At 37.8% G+C, this 16,358-nt stretch overlaps 1 protein-coding gene across 7 annotated transcripts in view; it reads left to right on the top strand.

Moving 5' to 3' along the window:
* PALS2 (protein associated with LIN7 2, MAGUK p55 family member) overlaps positions 1 to 16,358 on the top strand; it is a 104,266-nt gene that overhangs the window by 812 nt on the left and 87,096 nt on the right. For 3 of the 7 annotated variants that reach the window (XR_002125120.1, XM_019652003.1, XM_019652008.1), the window contains exon 1: positions 7 to 42. The exons of the other annotated variants lie outside the window; for them this stretch is intronic. The gene's annotated coding sequence lies outside the window, so the exon portion shown is untranslated. Of the gene's footprint in view, positions 1 to 6; positions 43 to 16,358 lie in introns of those variants that run through there. 7 annotated transcript variants of the gene reach the window in all.

The following is a 16,358-nucleotide window of genomic DNA, read 5'->3' as shown; positions in this document are numbered from 1 at the left end:
TCCGGAGGCGTTCGCTGCTGAGGCGGTGCTTTCCGACCCTGGGTACGTTGATCTGGAACCAGAAAGGTGCCGGGCTTTTTTTTTTTTTTTTTGGCTGGGTGAAGGGCCAGGAGGGAGTCCATTGAGGGAACATACAGTCTAGTCTGTATGATGACAGGATGGGTTGGTTGGTGGATATTTTTGCCGAAGGACTTTTTAACACTTAATTGGGAGTGTAGTCTCCCGTCTCGCCAGCTCCTGGGATTACAGCTCCCGAGATGACATCCGTGAAACTTCCATCATCTGGGGCATCATGTGTGTAAGGGTGTTGGGGGCAGGAGAGGGAGTTGAATGAGGGCTGATGGGGAAGCTCAGAAAATTCCCCGCATTACTTATTATACACAGCCTGTTAAGGGCAAGCTAGCTAGCCACGTTTTACTGTTTCCTACACCTTTGGGGATTGTTGGGATTTTTTTCACTTTCTGCTTCCTGAATTGGTCTCCTTGCACTATGTATGGCTCGGAACATTTGAGGTGCGTTAAAATGCTCTTCAATTGGAAATATGATTTAGCAGCCATTTCTTACCGTGAAACCTTTCAAATGGTCGTTTGGAAACTTATGTATATGGCATATATGAGGCGAGGTAGCACACTGTTACCAATGCGGAGGTCGTTGCGGTGCATAGGTGTAAGTACGGACCTCACGGAATTAATGCTCACTTTAGGCATGTACTGTAGAATTATGATAAGGCATCAGGCCTGATTATAGCCATGTCTTCTGAGGCCTTATTATAGTAAACAAAGAACTTGTGTGGGTTGTGTCATTTTGAGGTCATTTGTATCTGAAATCTGTCATATACTTAAATATGCTTAAATATGTTCGCATAATGTGTTACTTTGAAGGTTCATGTCTATTTTCGACTAGGGTTACATAATATATAAATAGTAACACTTTTAATTGCTTTGTTTTGTCCTACAGGATTGCACATTAAATATCTTTATGAAAAAACATTCAGGGATGTGTGTGTGTGTGTGTGTGTGTGTGTGTGTGTGTGTGTCCGTGTGTCCTTAAACTGATGGCAATTCCTTTACCACTTGGAATTTCAAAATGACTCTTTTTTTTTTTAACATTCTAGATTAAATAAACACTGGAAAAATTAAGGTCCTTAAGTCTGGTAGCTGTAAATAAGACAGAATCCTTTTTTGCTGTTCTAGCCAACTGTTGGATTTAAAAAAATGAATCATATTTTTCTTAAACATTCAAGGGAGCAATTTACTTTTTTCCTGAGTATCATTTCAGGCTGAAATTGTTCCAGAAGACTACATAGCCTGCTTCTTGCCCACCCCGTCTGTTTCCCCCCCCCCTTTTTTTTTAGCCTGGGATAATCGAGAAAATCATAATTGTGAGATTCTGTATATGTTACCTTATTAAAAAGCTCTTTTTAAAATTAAAGTTGATTTACCATCTTTTACATACTTTATTATTTAATAATGGATGGTTACCAGAAGATAACCGATATTTTAATTAAATGTCTTTCACGTTTTTGACATCCAAACTTTGTTAAAAATAATATCTGCAATTTTTTGCTGAGAGTTGCAAATAATACACGGTTAGTGCTAGTCAAAGGCTGTCTAATTATAAGAACACTTAGAAAATAAATATCAAAAGAGGCAAGAAGACCCATTAGTACTTTTGACATCACTTACTTTATTATACATTACTTAGTTCTAGGTGGTTTTTGAAAAACAGCATTTTGAAAATTAGACATTAGGTAATAATTTTCTTTTCCAAGGTGATTCATTTGGTAAGTGATTAAGCTTATATCAGAACTCTATTTCAAGTGGCTGTAGTTAACTTGCAAGGGATGTGCTGGTATTTATTTGAGGAAGGGTGAATACCTGGCCATTAGATAAAACAAATACTGGGCTGTTTGAGGATATTGTTAAGTTATTCCTAAAAAAGTTATACAGAGAAGAATTATGCTAGTTTTGTTTTACCCGTAGCTTCCTTCCTTCCAAAAACAGTTTTCACATTTATTAATATTATAAGAACAGATAAGCATAAGAGATCTCTTTACTGATGTGGTACTAGTACTGAATTAAAGGTTTTATGTCATCATTGTAGGGACCAAGTTCTGCTTAGGGTGGTTTTGGTCAGTCTCACAGAAGCTGCGACTCTTCCAGTTATTTGTATGTGACCACTTGGGGGAGACTTTACAATTTAGGTAGACCATAACCCTCTCTCACACACTGGCTGCTAATCATCCCTGGGCGTTTTGCCAAACTGCTGGAAATGTGTTGAGGAGGACACACTTAGAATCAAGTCTTGATCAAGGTGTATAATGACTTTTATTTTTTTACCTCACACCACTCTTACAGAGTACCTCCCTTTATAGATTGTGTTAATAACAGTCTACTTTTTGGTCTACCGTTAAGTGGCCTAACTAAATATCTAACACAGTGAAAGATGAGATTCATGAATACATTAGAGCTTTCAAAGATCTGACTTTACTGACAAATCTTAGAAGCAGTGTAGGTTTAATTACTTGCTTAGTGTACACAGATATCAGTTGTCTGGAAAGATCTAGAGAGCATGTCACTCTTCTGTGAGATAACTCTATCCAAAGCCCTTTAAACTGATTCATCTCCTCTTTTAAAAAACTTTCACAGGACAGGATACTGAAGCATTCCTTGTACCTAATTTCACCACATAGGAGTTCTTCCTTCATCGTAGTAATAGAGATAAGATCAAAACTCACAACTATGGTGACTGTTGAGCTGTGGCTATTCTTAGGGGGTACAATCAAGTCAGAAGTCTGGTCTCCACTTTTTCCTCTTCTGACAGCATTTAACCATGTTAGTGTCCAATTCAATAATAGCAAACTCAGTTAAGAAAGAATGTTATGTTTACAGTAGCTTAGAACTTAAGTTTTTTGTTCTTTCTTAACTAAGACCTTTGTACATTCTTGATCATAGTAGATTCATTCACAGTATAATAAACATTATAGAATTTAAAGTAGTTTCTATCATCCGAGGTTCTTCTTCTTTCCTTTAAGATGGCTTTACTTTTGTCCTAAAATTCTTTTTTAAAAAATTCATAGTGCACCAGAAGAGAGATTTGCTGCTTAGGAAATGTTCTTTTGCTGCTTAGGAATTGTTCATTCCTGGCTAACCTTAGGGTTGTGTCAGATACTTGAGGATGGTAATTTCTAAAGGCCTATGTGTTCAAGTTATCACTGATGCAAGGCAAAATGAGAATCAAAGGTAATATAATGAAGTTTTTCATAAAGCTCAAGTTATTTTCAAATCCTTTTCACTGCCTACTAGTTCTTATACATGATCTGATCCCTCCTTACTTCAACAACGTACACCATTTCCTCTTAGGTCTATTACTCCTTTACCACGTTTACACTGCCTGTCTTTTTGCCCCTCAGAAATGTCATGGCTTTTTTCCAACTAAGCACTGTTCCCTTTGCCTGGAATTCTCCTTCCTAAAACATTACATGACTGGTCATCATTTCAGGTTTTAGTTCAAATATAACCTTTTCAGACAAGCAGTATTATCTAATCACCCTTTCAGAATTATACTATCCTCATTTCCCTCCATCCCAATTTTTTTCCCTGCAAACTGTTTATTGCTAACTGAAATTATATTTTTATTTTATTATCTGTATACTCTCACTAGGATGTTAGCCCCATGAGAAGAGTGATCTTATCTCTTTTGTTTAACACTATGTTTCAAGGACTTACACCAGTTCCTGGCACACAGCTGTCATTAAACAAATATTCCTTTTTTAAAAAATCTGAGGTTCTGTGCTTCCTCAGGTTTTAGTGTTAAAATAACCCTTTATGAGGATTCCAGTCAAGAGGGTGGAGTAGGTGAATGTTGTGCTTGCCTCCTTTCATGACCACATCACAATTACAACTAAATTATAGAACAGTCAACCTGGAGAACCGTCTGAAGACTAGATGAGTAGAAGTCCTATAACTAAGGATATAAAGAAGAAGCCCTATTGAGACTAGTCAGAGGGGTGGAGACATGAAATGGGCTGGCTCCACACCCACATGTGGCAGTTGAGATCGGAAGGGATATCTCAGCTGCAGAGGTACCCCCGAGTAATGAAGGGTCCAGCCCCACACTGGGCTCCCCAACCCAAGCACCAGTGCTGGGAGGGTCCCTTGACACATCTAGCTGTGAAGATCAGCAGGGATTCTGTTCTTCCAGGCGAGATGGAAGGCTGCTGGAAAGCCAGACTTCCTCTTAAAGGGCCCATGCACACACTTACTCACAGGCACTCACCCTGGGCTCTGGTGAAGGGACAACAGCTGGGGGTGGAGGTGGGGGGGGGCACCAGAGACATACAGGGAGAGACTGAGTTATGTGGCTTCAGGGCAAGGGCTGGAGGGACAGCCACCATTGTCCATGTGTTGAGCCCTTCTTCCACGTGGCCAAGTATGAATCTGCTTTAGCCTGGTGAACACCATGTGCTCCACCCTGATGACTCCCTGAGACCCCCTCCTTACCCAACTTGTGTACCACCTGAGGCTCTTTCAATGGCTTATCTTTACAGAAGCCAACAGGTGACAGCAGGCCTCAGGATCTCCTGTGTTTTTGGCTGAATGATTTCAGGTCTGGTAATGGTGGCAGCTGGCCTTGGTTCACAGCTCGCCTGGATGACCTCTCCCATGTGCTTCCAGGCCCAGCACAGGCAGCTACCAACTGCAGATCACTTTATAGCTTCTACCAGGTAGCCCCAGGCTGGCCACAGGCAGTGGCTGACCTTGGCCTGCACAGCAGCCTCTCCCAAGAGGTCTCAAAACCAACACACCCAATGGCTGGCTTCAGACCACAGTAGAGCACTACCCGATTAACTCCACAAGTGGCACATGCAGAGGGTGGTCTGGATAGGCACCAAAGGCCACTGGGATGAATCCTGCTCCTTGGGGACAGCCCCCGCACAGCAGCTCACACTCTTGTCATCATGGCCAATCTTCACAGCCAGTCAGCTTGAGGGTCAGTCTTACCACTGATGTGTCAACAGCTATAAAGGCTCAACTACAACAGAGGGCACACACAACCCACTTAAGGGACACTCCTGGAGCATCTGGCTCAGGTGATAAGGGAGACTGCGCCACAGGGCCCCAGAGGACACCTACTACGTAAGACCACTCAACTAAGAAGGCATTTGCCAATGATACATCCGATAAGAGGTTAATATACAAAATTTATAAATAAGTCATACAACTTATCACCAAAAAACCCAAATAACCCAATTCATAAATGAGCAGAGGACCTGAATAGACATTTCACCAAAGAGAACATACATATGGCCAATAGATGTATGAAAAGATGCTCAGTGTCACTAATTGTCAGCGAAATGCAGATTAAAACCACAATGAGATACCACCGTACACCTATCAGAATGGCTATCATCAATAAATCAACAAACAGCAAGTGCTGGCGAGGATGTGGAGAAAAGGGAACTCATGCATTGTGGATGGGATTGCAAATTTTTATAGCCTCTATGGAAATTGGTATGGAGATTTCCTCAAAAAATTAAAAATAGAACTACCTATGACCCAGAAATTCCACTTCTGGTATTTATGTGAAGAACCAAACACTAATTTGAAAGATATGCACCCCTATGCTCATTTCAGCACTATTTACAATAACCATGATATGGAAGCAACCTGAGTGCCCATTAATAGACGATTGGATAAAGAAGATATGGTACATATATACAATAGAATATTACTTGGCCATAAAAAAGAATGAAATCTTATCATTTGTGACAACATCGATGAACATAGAGAGTATTATGCTAAGTGAGGCAAGTCAGACAGAGAAAGACAAATTTCATATGATTTTACTTATATGCGGAATCTAAACAACATAAATGAACAGACTTATAAACACAGATGGTTTCCAGATGGGAGGGGATTTGGGGGGACTAGTTGAAAAAGGTGAAGGGATTAAGAAGTATAAATTGGTAGTTACAAAATAGTCACAGAGATGTAAAGTACAGCGTAGAGTATATAGTCAGTAATATTGTAATAACTAGGTATGGTGCCAGCTGGGGAGTAGACTTATTGGGGGGGGGGGGGGGGGGGGAGATCACAGTGATTTAGAAAAGTTTGTTTCAAAATCACTGAGATTTCCATACACTTTGTATCCTTCAGAGCCTAGCACTTTGTTAACTACTTAGCAGTTAAGATTGAAGTGAAGGAGGTTAGCTTATTAGCTTTTTATAGAGCCACTTTATAATTTTATGCTTTTGGAATTTTTTTCGTAAAAAGGGATTTTGAATTTCACTTGATAAATGTACTTAGGATTTTATTACAATAAATGGTCGATAGAGCAGTTTTATACATTATATTGTATAATAGAACTTTTATGGTTCCTTTGTTCTGTAAAATATTGTTAGATCTTAGCTGAGTTGGATAAATGTTGTGAAAAGGTGAGGGAGGGCAGCTGAAGATACATGGAACTTTTCTAGAAAACACTGTGAGAAAGAGTGAGGGGATACTCTGAGCATATCAAGGACCATATGCTTAGGGAAAGAAAAGTGAAGGCTGGGGGTTAGTTTAGGGAAAGCCTGTGGTGGGGTCCAGAGGGGCTACACCTTGGGAGGAGTTTTAGCCTAGGAAAATGCTAAGCTGATTTGAATGTATACTTTAGGGATACAGTATGTACTTTTTGGATACTTTTCTGTATGTTATTTTCATCATGAACTGACTGTAGTACAGGGGTTCTCCACCTAAGGGGACATCAGAATCCTTAAGAATTATTCTACACTGAAAGATTGTAATTTAGTAGGTCTGGGGTGGGGCTACAGCATGTTTCTATTTTTAAAGTCCCAAGAGCCAATATTTATAAAACAATGCATCCTATAAAATGTTCTCTTTAATAATCAAATCAGTCAACATAGCTTTTAGAGTTCTACACCGTTTAGATAACTCTAACCCTAGAACTTGGTCTGTCTCACAATGCTCTCCACACATACTTTAGCCAGATTGATAGGTCTACAAGCCATTTCCTAATCCATTTTCATTGATTTGCCTACGGTACTTGTTTCTTCTCTACTAATAATTGTTGAAACTTGCCTCTCCCAAGCTGTCATTGGCTGACCTTATCCACCATTTATCTTTTCATTACAGGACAAATTATAACACAACACTTAACATACCTGGCAAGTACACATCATGTGGTTTGTGTGTTGTCACTCATATCAGCCTAGCACACGTATGCCTGGTTTTACTGTTTGGGAGTCCTTTTCCTCTCAGTACCAAGGACTTGGAGCTTAGTCATAGTTGGCTTATTGTCGATAATGGCATGACAAATATTATCGAATGTTTACTGTGTTTTAGGAACTGTACTAAATGTTCTCTACACGTTATCTCATTTGCTCATCAACAGATTTTTAAAATCAAAGTAAAACCCGTATATGATTGCATTGGTTTCCTATGGCTGCTGTAACACATCACCACAAACTTGGTGGCTTAAAACAAAAGAAATTCACTCTGAGGCCAGACTTCTGAAATCAGTGTCATTGGGCCAAAATCAGGGAGTCAGTAGGGCTGTGCTCCCTGGGAAGACCAGAGAAGAGAGCTTGCTGTGCTGTAGCCCACCAGCTTTACTCAGCTTCTGGTTGTGTTGGTCTTTAAAGGCAGGATTACAGATCATTCAGCTCCGGTTCTCCTCTTCTCATTGCCTCTGTGTGTGTTGGGGGGTGGGGGGAGGGAGGGGGAAGCACTCTCCCTTTGCTCTCCCTTGTGAAGACATGTATCATGGCATTTAGGGCATTCCTGATGATCCAGGATAATCCCCCTGTCACAGGATCCTTAACTTAAATCACATCTGCAAAGACCCCTTTCCCAAATAAGGTAACATTCACAGGTACCAGGGACTAAGACATGATTTCTTTTGATTATCATTTAGGGACCATTATTCAGCCTACCACAGTGATAGTAAAGATGGTCCAGAAAAGGAGAGCTGGTAAGGTCTTTGCACCATCCTTTTTTCTCTCTCTATAAGTACGTGTTTCTTAGTCAGGGACAGTTGCTGCCCTCGCCTCACTCCCCCAGGGACATTTGGCTGTCCTAACTGGGAGGGGGTTACTATTGGCATCTATCAGATAGAGGCCTAGGATGCTGCATACAATACACAGGGCAGGACCCACAACAAAGAACTATCCAGCAGCCCAAAATGTCATAGTGCTGAGGTTGAGAAACACTGTCCTGAAGGTAACTTATTGCCAGCAGTTTCTTGTATATCATTCCTGACAAAAATTTTATACCTACATGAGCACATATGAGTAAAACCCTTTAATCTGATTTATGACTGGTAATAGTTTTTTGGTTGATTGAAAGTTGATTTAAATGAGTCATAAATGATTCACACATACCTCAAATAATATACTTTTACTTAAGAATTATATATACTCATGTGCTAGTCTTTTCTTTGAGTGTGCATCTGTTTCCTGGAGCTCTGGGTCAACATTCGAATGTGAACGAGTGCATTATCACTGATTCCTCACTTTGGAGCAAGAGCTTAAAAGTTGGTGAAGGCATCTGAGTGTAGGATCCTTGTAGTGTTTATGACTCCTCAATTGCTTATAATTGTCTTGCTCACACTTAATTATACAGTAATTTGTTTTTTTTGTTTTCTTGTTTTGTCTCTTGTTTTCTTTGAGTCTTTCCAAAGCATTCAACTTGGTTTTCATATAAAGAACAATATAACTCCCAAGGTCTTGTATCAGATACAGTAGTGTGTGTGTGTGTGTGTGTGTGTGTGTGTGTGTAAAGAAATCCTATTTTGTACAAAAAATAATGGCTCTAAGATAATTGGAAAACTACCCCTAGTTGCAGCTCATTTGAATAGCTTTTAATCTGGTGATATAATGAGAACTAATGTCACAGTTGCTTCCAAACTTTTGGAATTTATATTTTAATACAATAAAATTTTTGTTTTAATACAATAACAACAGAGTTTATAAATTATAGGATTATACTATAAATACTTAATTGTTATTACCGACTTAGTGCTTGAGTTCCTTTTCTGCTAATGCAAACATTTGTTTTTCATTAACTATAATAAAGATTACCTGCAGTTTTGCTTACTAGCAAGATATTTTCACTGCTTCCTATATAGTTAATCATACAGTTCCTTGAAATTAGGTACTTTATTTCATTTTATTTATTATTTTGTACTCATCATGGTAGGAAAGTTCTAGACGTGAGTTGTAATCCCAATTTTTCTAACTCTTGGCTCTTTACTTAGCTCAGGACACATAGGTATATGTGGTACAAGCAGTAAGTTTGCTGTAGCACAGATGTGTCTGGTGTAACTACTGGACTCAGTATACCTCATCTCTGAATAAGGGATTAGAATATTTACTTTATAGCATTGGTTTAAGACTTTGATTGGATAATATAAAGTGTCTAGCAGAGAGTCGGGTAGGTTTTAAGTGTTCAGTAAATGTCAGTATTCTTTCCTTCTCTATTTGTTGAGTGAACATGTTTTCAGTTGGTTTTGCTTGATTCATAACTTTCATATTTTTCTTTTCAGTATAAGAGCTATGTATCATTTAGTAAATATTTTTAAAAGAACTTTGTTTTTAAAGTAGTCCAATAAATTATGTGTTGTTGACTAATGTTAATAAGTCTTATTTTTACATGACATTTCAGTGTGTTTACAAATGCAAATTAAATATTGGGTGATGACTGTGTGACCTCAAAGATTGCTTCCAACATCATCTAAAGATTTTATAAAATTCACACAATCCTGATTTTTTTTCTCCTCCTTTCCCCCAAAAGTCCACAAAAGTAAGTAGTGTTTGATAAGGCAGCATTTTATTTTGAATGAAAAAAAAAATGACCATACTTGCATATGTTCTTAATGGTTTATTATCACATGTTAGGGATTCTTTAGTGTTTTGAATTAATGTAGTTGTCTTCAAGTGGATTTGTCTTTTTAGTTTACCTAGAATATGTATGTCTGTATACATATAAAATATTTTATGGAGAATTTAGCTTTACATAAATTATTTGCCTTTATATTCATCTATTAAATATCCTTTTACCTGGGACTTTGATCTAAGAAACTTGGGTAATTAGTTAAATATTGGGTTGTTGGAAAAGTCATGATGCATTTTTGCAATGAAAAACAGAAAAAATATGTCATGACTTTTCTGACTACCCAATAAATTGAATACATTTAAGTTGCTTATTTGACAAATTAAACGATGGTCATGCATATTTTTATATAAGTTGATTCAAATGTTATTCATTTTCTTTTCAAAACTAATAATCTTTTGGAATGGGGGATAAATGAAAAAAATTTCAGCCACTTTTTTAAGCATGTAGGACTACCTTGTGAGGCACACAAGCAAAGTCGTCACAGAATTCCCTGATCATCCTTAGCATTAGGGTCTTAAATACCAAGGTAGAGAAATTTTCCTTGAAGGAATTTAAAATGTTCTGGAGGAAAGAAGGTTAAGTAGCCTGAGATTGTGAATGAACCCTTAAAAACTCTTATAAACTTTTAATGTTCACCCAATTCAAACATTAAATAAAATGTGTCAAACGGATTGTCAGTGACATTTTATGCAATTCAATTTGGAAATGCTAGGTACTATACAATTAATTTACATTTACCACTACTTTCTTGAAAGAAACTGTTCAGGATTCCTAGTCTAGGGGTGGGAGGGGGAGTGCTTATAAATCCTAAGAAGCATTTATTAGGGTGTCTTATTTAGAGTCTTCCTTATTGTCACATAAAAGTAACTCTAACTTCTGGTTCCAACGGTTGTTCTTGAATAGAATAATGTGGATGTTTGAGATTTTTAAAAAGTAAGCTTTTAGTAACCTTTATTTAACTCACTTAGTTTGCTGTCACTGAGTGGGTATTTATAGTTCTTTTCCACCCATGGTAATTTTATGCCAGTACTTATCAGAACATAACATAATGGAACACTGGCTTGGCTGTTTGTCCTTCTCATCTCCTTTCTTTCCTTCCCAACAGACTGATTTTAGATCGAAGGCTGGAACTTTGTTTTGTCCCTTTTTCTAAGAGTGCACTGCAAATATCTTCTACTCCTACTCTGCTATCTTTTTATTGCCCTTCTTTTATCTTCCCTTCTTTTTTCTGCAGTTTCCTCTTTCCCAAAATATCTCCAAAAAGAGCAACTTAGAATTTGTTACTCGAGTAGAAATTTTCACCAAAAGTAAATCTATGTGTACATGTGTATACCAGAATTTCACATAATAAAAAGGTTACTTTATATAGTTTATTTGATGAAAGAAACTGTCTTTGTAGCCCTTCAGCCAAGCATTGTCCCATGGTGGTAGGCTATGCTTAATATTTATTATTGAATAAATTAGGAAGCAACACAGATTAGCATATAAATAGTGTTTTATCATGTGCAGCAGACTGTACATTCTGAAAGAGTTTAGGAAAAGAAATTCTCATCTGTAGGGAGGGACTCACCATTCATTGAATTATTGTAGTTTTGAGATGAGTCTTAAGATCCCTTTCAGCTCTAAAATTTTAACTCTAAAAAAAGCAAGAAGGAGGCCATAAATTGATTAGGTATTGAATAGCCCAGAAAAAAGCAATATTGTTTGGTGGGGGTAACATGAGTGAAAGCATTCAGGTGGGGATGAGATGTATGGTTTGGGTGTGCACAAGTGTAAAAAGATCAATGTAGTTAGAACAGAGTTTAATTAGAGACTAGAAGAATTAGGTTGAATAGATGGAAAGCTAAATTTTATAAAGAGAAATTTGGCCCAAAATGTCAGTAGTGCCAAGACTGAGAAACACAGGGATACAGAGTAGGCAAGTTCTCCATGAGCAATTTTAGAGACCTGGGTCAGTTTGTTACGTCCTTTTTTCTAGGCTTTACCAGATACTGTCCTTCTGTTAACACACTTTCTTCCAACAGCTTACAATATACTACTTGATTGTCACTGTTTTCTTTATTATGTCATTATCCTAAGGGTATATCTTTGACACTTTGATTAGACAAATATTTCTAAATACTTCTACCTATCTTCTCTTGGAGTGGCTTTTTCTGCTAAATTTATTTATCATGTGTTTCCTTTTATGAGGAATCACCCTATTTTCAAATTCTGTGGGCCTTTTGATGTGCTTTCCTAAGTACTTTCTTTTGCAAGAAGACTTTTCTTGTGTTTCAAGGTGCTTCAAGTCCCAGATCTGGATTGAGCTAGTTCTTGAGTCAGGTTTTTTTCTCATGGTGTTTGTTCTCAATTTTTTAATGCAAGAATTGTTTTGAAAATATTTGTACCTGTTCTAATCTTTCTATATGCAAGAAGTTTATTTAAATAAAGTGCTTAACAAAGACCACATAATAGTTCTTTTTTTAGAATAATTTTATTCTAGCTTATCAATAAAGATTGCCCTATGTAGAACAGCTACATACAAAAAGGTTGATAATAGTTTCTTAATAAGTGAAAAACATTGAAATTCTAGAATGATACAAGGAAAACAAAGATTTTTGTTTGGTTTTTATTATTATGCTAGACAGCAAAATAACTCACTGAAATTTTAAGATAAAACTTGAGTGAATATATCAATAATGGAAAAAGGGGTATATTTTCAAAGAACTAGTTTATTTTTTGCTCAGCCTAACTCATTTTGATGTTGATCTAAATATATTGGCCATTTAGTAAAATATAAGTGCAGTATGCCTTTGTATACTAGCTATTCTGTGTACCATAAAGGAACAGTGAGGGAAAGCAAAAGCATAGAAGAAACTATTACGAAGTAGTCAGGATGGTGAATCCAAATTGTGCGTGCGAGCACATGCATGCATGTGTGTGCATGCATATGTGCACGTGCACGTGCGCATGCGTCTGTGGTGAGAATTTGTCATCTTTGAAAGGCAAAGTTCTGGGATAGGTGTAAGTTTTCTTTTTAATAATTATTTCCTGACTGCTTAGTACACATCGATTATATCTTAATCTTCGATTTTCATCTATGCAAATGTTTCGTCTATTGGCCTTCCATCAGTCTAAAACCCATCTGCCTCACTGATCAAATTGTTAACAATTAACAGGCTTTCACTAGTTTACTAAGTGGTGTATTATTCAACCGCATGCCAGAGCCATCCTGCCTCACCACTTCAAATGTGCCCATGGTTATTGTTTTGAGTCTTGAATCCTTCCTTGGGCTCCTGCCAGCCATGGAGAGCATTGGGTTTGCAGCTGCTGCCTCCCAAAAGAGGTGTCAGGTGCTCCCTGCATGAGCACACAGCCTAGCATCAGTAAGCCTGTTTTAATTCTGAAGATACTTTAGCTAAAAAATATTTAAGTGTTTAAAGAGACTACTTTTCTGAGTCTAGGAATTTCAGGGGAGTCAAGTAAACGTCTGTCCTTGGTGCTCTGAACAAACCACTTATCTGAAGGAAGGACTTATGTTGACCAATGAGCAGGACAGCTTTCTCCCCAATTACTTATGCAAATCTATTTCTAATCAAACTTTTAAACATTAATGTTACACAGCAAACAGTTAAAATAGTACAGAAGAATTAATGTACAATGATAATTAAAAATTTTTGTTCCCAGTCTTACTTTATAGAGTTAATCATTGATAACAATTTTGGATTTAAGTAAAGTATTTCTCAACAATTTGCAGTTGCCATTTTTGGCAGTACTGTACTCCATCATTTGGGATTATCCTGAACACTAGTTAAAATTTAGTGCCCCTGTTCTCTACCACAGCCATTGGGGCATCAAAACTGTCCTCATACATTTCCAAATGCTTCTTGGGGAGGGGGTGGTTCTTACCCTGGGTAAGAATATTGTAAATTTTTAAATTATACTACATATCTTAAAAAAACATGTCTGTTTTTCAACTTTATACAGTAACTATTGATTCCGCTATTTAAAAAAAAAGTTGAGCACACATGCCCAGAGAAAATCCACTTGGAAAGAACTGTGCTTACCTGTGATGCCTTAGATTATAATGTTTATTCAGTCTTATCTGCTTTTCTTTATGACAGTATTGCTTTCTTGTGTTCTCAGTGACCTGTCTTTTTTTTTTTTTTCCTTGAGTGTTTTTTGTGATTTTTGAATTGTAAGCCCATGCTTGGCTGAGTTTTTATTTGGGGGACCCTCTGCCGCCTGCTTAGTGGGCACATTCCTCCAGGGAAGATTTGCTGAGGCTTTTCTTTGGCACCTTTGTAATTTCTCTGCTTGGGGTTTCCTGAACTGGGCAGGTATGTTGGAACCCTGAATCCTTGAGAGTAGGCTACAGTACACATTCTCGGGTGATATTTCCCCTTAATACGGAGTCCAAGCTAAGACAGGCTGATTTCCTTGTTGTATTCCTATGCCAATAGGCACATCTTTGCCAGGCCACATTTTTACAAAGGGGGGTGGGGGGTGCGTCCCTTAAAGTCCCAGGTTTATATGGAGGTGGCTAAACTGCAGTTCTCCATCTTGAACAGACCCCAAGGCCTGAACTTGGCCTGAACTTGTAGGTACTGAAATCCGTACCTAGAGCAGCCATGGCTTCAGCACCTGCTTTTACCAGCTTGTTTTTATTCTCTTCATGGTGTCCTATGGGGGTTTTCTTGGGGACTTGTTTTTGTATTTGAGAGGATATTTTTGATATTTTAATTAGCATTGCTAGCTATTTTGTGAGAAAATTACTTTGAGATTTTCAAGTCTGTCTTTTTGCTGGACATGCAAGCCTCATTCATCTGCTTTCTAACTTCTAAGAATTTGCTAAAATTTCTGGTTTGCTAATCTCTGTCTCTTTCATTTCTCTCCCACCTTACCTCCAGTATTGTCACATTTTATTCCCTTTAAAAAGTATCGTTTCTGTTATTTCAGGAAGTAGGAAATGTAGGCACATGTGCGCAGTCTTCCATTTTGTCTAGAAGCTTGTCTAATAGTTTTTAGGTTTAAGCCCATTTGAGCTAACTGACCTGATGAAAAGTTAGTCTCTGTAAATGCTTTCTCATTTAACTGGGATTTTTATGTTTGAACCTAAAGAGCATAATCTTTGGCTATAAAATAATTGAAAGGGCAGGGATGGAGGATGGAGTTCAGACCATGAACTGCAGTTGAGCAAGGCCTCTGTGCAGTGTAGGGAGCAGTGTGGGGGACCTAACCATGAAATCTAAACATATAGGGCAGATCACATTACAATGATGAAATACCACATTTTTAAAAATTACATGCAATGAATATTAATGTCAGTATTTCTGCATAATAGAAAGAGTTAGAGTTCAAAGATAAATAAGATGTGATTTCTCCCCTCAGAGAGCCCACTAGTTTTATGGTGGAAGCAGACATGTAAATGAAAGCAGTTAATTCTTGTTATTTGTGATTCGTGGTAGTTCTGTTCTATAAATTCTCTGTGAACACTGAATTAGCCAATTCCAAGTCATTATTTCTAGGGGGAATACAGGATTAGGTTTCCATGAGCCTCTGATCACGTATCCATGAACTGGTCAATACGTAACCTTGTATGTGTGTTTCTGTTTAAAGTCACCTTAATAGGTATATATTGTTGGTTAATTAATATTGAATGGCTAACAGCACTATGCCTCATGCCTGAAGGAACCTCATCAAACACATGTATTTTCTCTGTAAAGCACATGACCAACCTTGTGCTTAGAGACACTAGACAGCACGTAAACGCACTATGTTTGAGGGCCATTTTAGACAGCAAAATCCCCAACAAAAATGCAAAAAAAATTGAAAACCATGTCATTAACTGTGCCATACAAAGGATACTTGTTTTTTGTGTGAGAGCTGAAACAAGACGGCAAAATGTTGCCTTGTTGCACCTAAACTGGGGACTCATGCTTCACTCAGGGCACCTTTTTAAAGCTGCTCTGTGCCTGTCCCCAGATGACCACAAGAACACTGTGCGTATTGATATTAGTGTTAAAAGTAAATGTTAACAGAACCCTGTTCCTAACTGTAACCCTAATCCTAACCGTAACCCTATCCCTAACCCTAACTCTAACCCTAACTGTGTCCCTAACCCTAACACTAACCCATAACCCTGTACCTAAACCTAACCTTAACCCTAAACCTGTCCCTAACACTGTCCCTAACCCCAACCCTGTCCCTAATCCTGTCCTTAACCTTGTCCCTAACCCTATCTCTAACCCTAACCCTGTCCATAAAAAAAAAAAAAAAAGAAAAAGAAAAAAGGAAAGAAAAGTAAATGTTAGCACATAGGCAAATTTGCAAATACAGACTCCACGAATAATGAGGAGCAACTGTACTATGTAGTAGTACTGATTACTCTAAATCTGCTAGATGGGTCAGGAAAAGGCTTTGAGACAATTACGATGGAGTTTCTGCAGTATGAAGCAATGGATTTAGGGAATATCAAATGGC

Source organism: Hipposideros armiger, unplaced genomic scaffold, assembly GCF_001890085.2.
Source record: "Hipposideros armiger isolate ML-2016 unplaced genomic scaffold, ASM189008v1 scaffold_171, whole genome shotgun sequence".
Taxonomy (NCBI): Eukaryota; Metazoa; Chordata; class Mammalia; order Chiroptera; family Hipposideridae; genus Hipposideros; species Hipposideros armiger.
Note: the sequence above shows the minus strand (reverse complement) of the source record. Positions and strands in the feature narration are given on the sequence as shown.